The 8,423-nt window shown below is 39.2% G+C and overlaps 1 pseudogene; it reads left to right on the top strand.

Annotated features, from left to right (window-relative positions):
• Positions 1-6,829, top strand: part of LOC107717856 (ATP-binding cassette sub-family G member 2-like) — a 9,442-nt pseudogene extending 2,613 nt beyond the window's left edge.
• Positions 6,830-8,423: the final 1,594 nt, after the last annotated feature.

The raw sequence follows: 8,423 nt of genomic DNA, 5'->3' as shown, positions 1-8,423 counted from the left end.
GTGTGTGTGTGTGTTTTTGTGTGTGTGTGTGTGTTTGTGTGTGTGTGTGTGTGTGTGCGTGCGTGAGTGTTTGTGTGCGCGTGTGTGTGTGTTTTTGTGTGTGTGTGTGTGTGAGTGTGTGTGCGTGAGTGTTTGTGCGCGCGCGTGTGTGTGTGTATGTGTGTAAAAACTGGTTCAAGGTCATGTGTGCTTCAACTATTTCCAAAACAACAACAGTAGGGTTGGGCGCTCTGTCAGTATATACCGTGTGACAGTAGGAATGTGTTATTTCACACTGACAGGACTTGATATGGCCTTGTTCTCTCTCAGATCGGGACCATGTTTTTGCGTGGCGTTTCTGGTGGAGAGAAGAAGAGGTGCAGCATCGGGATGGAGCTCATCATGTCCCCCTCCCTCCTGTTCCTGGATGAGCCCACCACAGGCCTGGACGCCAACACTGCCAACTCCATCATAGAACTGCTGCAGAAGTACCACACGCTCTCTTATCAGATACACCTACTTCCTGGGAACAAGTGAACAATGAAGTCTCCCATTAAAAAATAAATAAATAAAATACACTTTCTCCTTTATCTTAACCCTGTAAATTCTGACCTCTAAAAGCCTGTAAAAAGAAAAAAAAAAGAAGTAAATTATTGATCATTTAGACAATCTCATATTTGATACATTAGGTTTTTATGGCTCATGTAGTATCATATATGAGATTATGGAGCTTATTTCTGAGGAGAAAAAAAAATCACCTAAATTTTATTAAGGCTGAGCAAAAATATGCAATTTGGTGCAGTTTCTTAATATTTATTTGGCCAAAAAGTGAAATTCGGAGAGCCTGTAATGTAAGTCAGTAAGATTTTTATGACAGTATAGCAGTCTACTTACATAAAATGCATATAAATATCAGTCGCCACTATACAGGTTTTTGCCCCCTTCCTGTTTTAAAATTTTTTTGCATATTTGTCACACTTAAAAGATTCAGATCATCAAACCAATTTTAATATTACGCAAAGATAATGCAAGTAAAGACTCATTGCCATTTATCGCAAATGCTTGATTGCAGTTGTTGCTTCAAAGGGTGGCACAACCAGTTATTATATTTAGGGGGCAATTACTTTTTCACGTAGTGCCAGGCAGGTTTGGACAGCTTTTTTCCCTTAATAAATGAAATCATAATTTCAAAACTGCAGTTTGTATTTACTCAGGTTATCTTTGTGTAATATTAAAATTTGTTTGATGATCTGAATCTTTTAAGTGTGACAAATATGCAAACAATTAAAAAAACAGGCAGGGGGCAAAAACTTTTTCACACCACTGTATATCTCCCAATAATGTCTTAGTAAGATGATATTTAAATGCTTAAATGTTTTATGATTAAAACATATAATGCAACACAATACAATGATTATTGAGAGATGTACAAATAAACATTTCTCAAAAGCCTGATGTATCATATTTGATACATTTTAACAAGATTTAACATGTATACAGACACATGAACAATGACCTGAAATGCATTTTTAGAATGATATTAAAAGGCCTTTTACTCGCTAAAAAGTATAAACTATCATTCTGACAACAAAAGGCATGTAGTAGAAAGTTTTGATCATGCTAATAAATAAGAGGCCTTCGAAATGTGTGTATCAAATATGAGGCTTCACAGGCTTATAGTGTTGATATGCGGAGACAATAATAAACCATTTGTATTTTGTAGAATACTTTACCCTTTTCACAAAAGTGTAAAGTGTACTGGGGTTCATTCTTTTAAAACACTGTATGAAGTGCTTTTTTTAAAAAAGTACAAGCTTTATAAACCCTCCAGTGCATTCTTCCCATTGACATCCATTGAGAGTGCATTACTGTACACGTATTACTGAGAGATGAGTCAAAATAATGATGTGTGGTAAATGACTGCCTGTCACCGATGAGTTAAAATTGTATTTGAACCCCCAGAAAATTGCACAACATTTGACATGTTTTTTACTGTAGCTGTCAGAAGAAACCACATTCCACTTCAAATGTAAAGCACTGTCACATACAACCTGTTTTTGTCTATTTTGATCACGAGAAATGCAGAGATTGATATGTTGATCATTTGTTGTTTTGTTACTCAGGCTCTCCAAAAAGGGTAAGACTGTGATCTTCTCCATTCACCAGCCGCGCTACTCCATCTTCAGCCAGTTTGACCACCTCACACTCATGAATAAAGGAGAAATCATCTACGCAGGGGCCGCCAACAAAGCCATTACCTACTTTGAGGACTTGGGTACTGACAGACATACTTAATTCAAATGCAAATCCGCAGTGATTCGCTCATCACTGCATGTGTACTGTGATTCTCAGACTTGTGTCAATGTGTCGTAGGTTACAAGTGCGAGCCACTCAACAACCCGGCAGACTTCTTCCTGGACGTCACAAACCGAACCGTCCTTCCTCAAATACACAACAATAAATCAGGTGCTGAAAGTTTCATTATTTGAAAGAATTAATACTTTTTTTCCAGCAAGGACGCATTAAATTAAATTAGATCAAAAGTGAGACTTCTTTTGAAAACATCAAAAAATATGAATTATGCTACATCATAAGAAATATATTCATGATAAAAATTTGACACAACATTACCATCTCAATAAGCAGTACTGGAGGCAGACTGTATTGTAGCATGACTGTAGCTCAACACTGACCAATCAGCATCCAGGACTGGAGTTTTTATTTGAATATGCATCCTTCTGAGCAATGCTGCTGGTACTTTACATGGACATTTCTCGTAGTTTGGTCAAAACTAAAGTTTTGACTACTCTGTGATCAGCTAACCCTCTGTGTTTGGTGTGTTTTTAGACAAGTGTAGCAGCAGTGAGGAGATGGAGGAAAATGAGAACCCTCTGGCGGTCATTTACAGACAGTCCCCTCATTTTCTCAAAGTAAAAGACAGACTCAGTCAGATTTCAGATGGTGCTTGAGGTCACTAAAGGTGACAGGGTCGGTTACGCCACACCTTTCTATTACCAGGTATGTAGAAGCAATGGTTTAGCTAAGCTTGTGTTGACTCATCAGGTAGATAACCAGGAATAAAATCAATAGATGACCTCTGTACATGGGTGATGAGTGTATGTCCGTGTTGCAGCTCATGCTGGTGAGTGGCCGCACCGTAAGAAACATCTTGAGGAATCCTCAGACATCCTACGCCCAACTCTTCCTCAACATTTTCTTTGGTATTTTAGTGGGACTGATCTACTACCAGATCCCACACACTTTACCAGAGGCTCTTCAGAACAGGTGAGCACCTGCTACCAGATCCAGTGCTCACAATTAGATTGCATTGGGTCCAAAATGACCTTTCTGCCACAATTTAACAGTTTAAATTCATGGTGTGGAAATTAAGGAATGTAAATGGAAAATGAGGTCAGAAAAACGAACCCTGTAAAAGCCTGACGAATGGCCCATTCCTCGCCTGAAAAAGCTTTCAGATCACTGACAGTCTTTGGTTTTCACGTTGCCACTGCTTTCTTCAAATTCAACCAAACATTTTCAATGAGAGTTAAATCTGGACACTGAACAGTACATCCTATGTCTGATCCCTGAACCAAGCATAAGCAGATTTGGATGTATACTTTGGAGGCCTTAGAAAGTCAAAGTCAAGATACAATTACTTTATTGGGTTAATAAATAATAATATAATTAATAAATCAATAATTCAAGCTCTATTATTTTTATACACGTAAGGATTGTACCTATTGCACCTGTGTTTTAAGTTCTAGCAGTTATTGTGAAACGTTGCATTTGTTGTCTCTCTTCAGAACGGGAGCTTTCTTTTTTCTGGTCATCAACATGGTGTTTGGCAATCTGTCTGCGGTGGAGCTCTTCATCAGCGAGAGAGTGCTCTTCATGTGAGTCAACATCCAAGCGTTAGCTCTCCAAACTATTATTCCAGTTAGACAAAGACCATCATCACATGTTCCTCTCACCTGCAGCCATGAGAACTCGAGTGGTTTCTACCGCACCTCTGTCTACTTCCTGTCCAAAGTGTTTGCCGACCTCATACCAAACCGCATCCTCCCCGCCTTCATCTTTTCTGCCATCCCGTACTTCATGATGGGTGAGTAAGTGTCACTATCTTCTAAAATACCTTCTTGGGGAATATTTTAGGAGGCATTGTGTGTATCCTTCTCCACAAAGACAGTCCCATAGTGCACTGTGACAAGATCAGTGAAAACATCCAAGCTGGCGAATGAAGCAATGGAAATGTTTTCAGTCACTGTTACATTATTAGTGGAGTAATGTAAGGAAAAGTGAACGAGGGTCACTGGGTGTTGCCATTTCGGTACTGTCCATATTGACAAAAGTGGCCAGAATGAAAAAAATTAGGTGGCAGCTGCTCATTGTTATTGTATCACAAACAAGCAATGGAAATGTTTTCAGTCACTGTTACATTATTAGTGGAGTAATGTAAGGAAAAGTGAACGAGGGTCACTGGGTGTTGCCATTTCGGTACTGTCCATATTGACAAAAGTGGCCAGAATGAAAAAAATTAGGTGGCAGCTGCTCATTGTTATTGTGTCACAAATGACACATATAAACATAAATCACACTAATAAGGGTTTACAGCCCTTTGCTTTGTTGTTTTTGCTGTACCTATAACATTACACTGTTTTATTGAGCTTCATCTCAGGTCTGAAGCCTGACGTGGAGGCCTTCTTCCTGTACTGTTTGACCATGAGTATGGTCAGTCTGTCAGCGGTGAGCTTGGCCTTCCTGGTCAGTGCCAGCGTGGGCTCCTTCGCCATGGCTAACATCCTCATCGCGCTGCCTTATGTCTTAATGATGGTGAGTTTAGCCGAACACAATAGATTTACAGACATGTAGATTGTTGCTTTTTCTAATTGCTTCGGTTCGCTGTTTTTTTAACATTTCAAAACGTTCCAAAATTATAGATTATACAAAAAATCTTTATTTTAAAAATTCTGATTATTTTAATGCACTGCAATTGTATATGTCTAAACAAACCGAACTAATGGAGACATGCCAGGTTCAAAAATAAACGCTTCAAACGCACCAGCTGTTAACATGACCTTGGATTCCAGTTGTATGAGGTAAACAGCAATTAAAGGCATAGTTCACCCAAAAATGAAAATTCTGTCATTAATTCCTCACCCTCATGTCGTTGCAAACTTGTAACACTTTCGTTCATCTTCAGAACACAAATTAAGATATTTCTGATGAAATCCGAGAGCTTTCTGACGCTGCATAGACATCAAGGGAACTACCACGTTCAAGGCCCAGAAAGGTAGTAAAGACAACGTTAAAATAGTCCATGTGACATCAGTGGTTCAACCGTAATTTTATGAAGCTACAAGAATACTTTATTGTCGAATAAAGTCGTTTTTTTTGTTTTCTTTGCGCACAAAAAGTATTCTCGTAGCTTCATGACATTACGGTTGAACCACTGCTCTCACATGGACTGTTTTACCGATGTCCTTACTACCTTTCTGGGCTTTGAACGTGACAGTTGTGTTGCTGTCTTATCAGAGTCAGAAAGCTCTCGGATTTCATCAGAAATATCTTAATTTGTGTTCTGAAGATGAACGAAAGTGTTACAAGTTTGGAACGACATGAGGGTGGGGAATTAATGACAGAATTCTCATTTTTGGGTGAGCTATCCCTTTAATGAGATGAAGGTCATGTGTATTTTTGGGACATAGCATGTCCGAGAGCTTTCTGATGCTGCATAGACAGCAACACAACTGACACGTTCAAGGCCCAGAAAGGTAGTAAAGACAACGTTAAAATAGTCCACGTGACATCAGTGGTTCAACCGTAATTTTATGAAGCTACAAGAATACTTTATTGTCGAATAAAGTCAAGACATCAAGACAGTCTTTTTGTTTGCATTTCAGCAGTAATCCAACCAAAGTGTCTCTCTTCAGGCACTTGATGAACGAAAGTGTTACAAGTTTGGAACGACATGAGGGTGGGGAATTAATGACAGAATTCTCATTTTTGGGTGAGCTATCCCTTTAATGAGATGAAGGTCATGTGTATTTTTGGGACATAGCATGATTTAATCTCACAGGTTTTCCTGTCCTGTGTGTTCCCAGGTGTTTGGAGGTTTCCTAGTTAACCTGAATTCAATGCTGAGCTGGATGTCCTGGCTGAAGTGGGCCAGTATATTCCGATATGGCTACAATGTAAGAGCATAAAACCCATTACAATCCAATCAAGACAGTCTTTTTGTTTGCATTTCAGCAGTAATCCAACCAAAGTGTCTCTCTTCAGGCACTTGCCATCAATGAACTAAAAGATCAAGTCTTTACCAGTAACTACACCAGGTAAGACTCACTCACACTCGGTGGCGCCACCTACTGGAAAAACAGAACTAACAACAGAGTTTAGTCTCTAGGAGGTGATGTGGGTAATGTGTTTCAACTGCAAACTCTCTCTCTTACTAGCAGTGTGAGAGGTGACATGTACCTGGATCATCAAGAGATCGACCACAGCACTTGGGGCTTTTGGCAGAACCAGGTAGCTCTGACAGGCATTATGTGCGTGTGTCTGATTCTTGCGTATGTGCAGCTGCGTCGGATTAATCGCTGGAAGTGAAAGAATGACACTGGTTGTGTAATCAGTGTCGCTAACTTTTTTTTTACATTTTGAACCCTGAAATCAGGAAATCACACATGTACAGTGAAATGTGTCAGCCACACACAGAATCCACAACTCGCTACCTCAGTTTCTTCAGACCTGCTACCTCCAAAACTACCCGTGACATGAAGTATAAAATTGCTGGAACTTTGTAAATGTTTAATTTTATATAAAAGTTGTAAACTAAATACAGATGCTGTGAATGATTAAAAAAGGAAAAAAAAAATGTATGTCTCACATGTGCTTTTATTTTGATTGGTTTGGCAAATTCCCTTAAAGGAACACGCCACTATTTTTGAAAATGGGCTCATTTTCCAACTCCCCTATAGAGTTAAACAGTTGAGTTTTACCGTTTTCGAATCCATTCAGCTGATCTCCGGGTCTGGCGGTAGCACTTTTAACTGTAGCTTAGCATAGATCATTGAATCCGATTAGACCGTTAGCATCTCGCTCAACAATGACCAAAGAGTTTCTATATTTTTCCTATTTAAAACTTGACTCTTCTGTAGTTACATCGTGTACCAAGAACGACGGAAAATTAAAAGATGCGATTTTCTAGGCCGATATGGCTGTCTTAGTACACGATGTAATTACAGAAGAGTCAAGTTTTAAATAGGAAAAATATAGAAACTCTTTAGTCATTTTTGAGCGAGATGCTAACGGTCTAATCAGATTCAATGATCTATGCTAAGCTACAGCTAAAAGTGCTACCGCCAGACCCGGAGATCGGCTGAATGGATTCGAAAACGGTAAAACTCACCCGTTTAACTCTAGTGGAGTTGGAAAATTAAAAACAAAAAAACAAAGTGGAGTGTTCCTTTAAATCCAAATTGTATTCTGTTTTATGTATTGCCAAAGTGGCAAAATTAGTAGACCTTACTATTGGCATAAAGTAAAATACACGTTCCACCCCAACATGAGTAATTACTCTTAACCGTCTCTAAATGATCTGTTATGACGTGATAAAGAACTCCTGTGTGACCGACAGGGTAGCTTGGATAATACAGTACCACCACCCTTTTTGTTTACAGGATTATAGTGAATTAGATCATGGGAATGAGGTTACTGGTTCCTCACGTTGGCAGTAGGCATTGTTGCTGAGGAAACCTGTCGGCTGGGCTTGCCCTCAAGGCCAAGTGAATACGAGAGTGTAGGGAAGGCCAGGAGAGGACATGAATACCAATGACCCACATAGCTCAAGACGTGATCTGCCACGGTTAGAGTCCACTGATCGCTCCGTCTCTGTGTGTGAGCGTATGGCAGATGATTAACTTTATCTCACAAAAAGGGAGGGGGGGGGGGGGGGGGGGGGGGTACAATTACAAGTGATAAACAAAAAGTACTTTCAGTATCCGAAAGTTTACAGACAGTCATAGTTATAGATTTTTCTTTTTTCCTCAGCATTATTGCTGTTTGATTATTACTGAGGAGATCATAGACAGTGGCAGTTTTGTCCTGTTCTGAAAACATAACTGTGTTTACATCAATTTCACACCATAAAAGTATTCGGAGATGTAAGTGCATTTAACCGCTATAATCGATTATGGTCTATTACTGCATCGATACAGAATCGTCCACGTCGCGATACATCGTATATACAATCTCAACACCCCTAACACCTATACAGCTGCATCATTTCCTATAGGAATGGAGTTGTCAGATTCAGTCTGTTTCTAGGATTCAAACATGGCCACACTTTATTTTAAGGTCCAATTCTTGCAATTAACAAACTATTAACTATGACTTCTGCCTCAAACTCCTAATTTGCTGCTTATTAATTGTTAATAAGGTAGTTG

Source organism: Sinocyclocheilus rhinocerous, unplaced genomic scaffold (genome assembly GCF_001515625.1).
Source record: "Sinocyclocheilus rhinocerous isolate Xijiao unplaced genomic scaffold, SAMN03320098_v1.1 scaffold780, whole genome shotgun sequence".
Classification (NCBI taxonomy): Eukaryota; Metazoa; Chordata; class Actinopteri; order Cypriniformes; family Cyprinidae; genus Sinocyclocheilus; species Sinocyclocheilus rhinocerous.
Note: the sequence above shows the minus strand (reverse complement) of the source record. Positions and strands in the feature narration are given on the sequence as shown.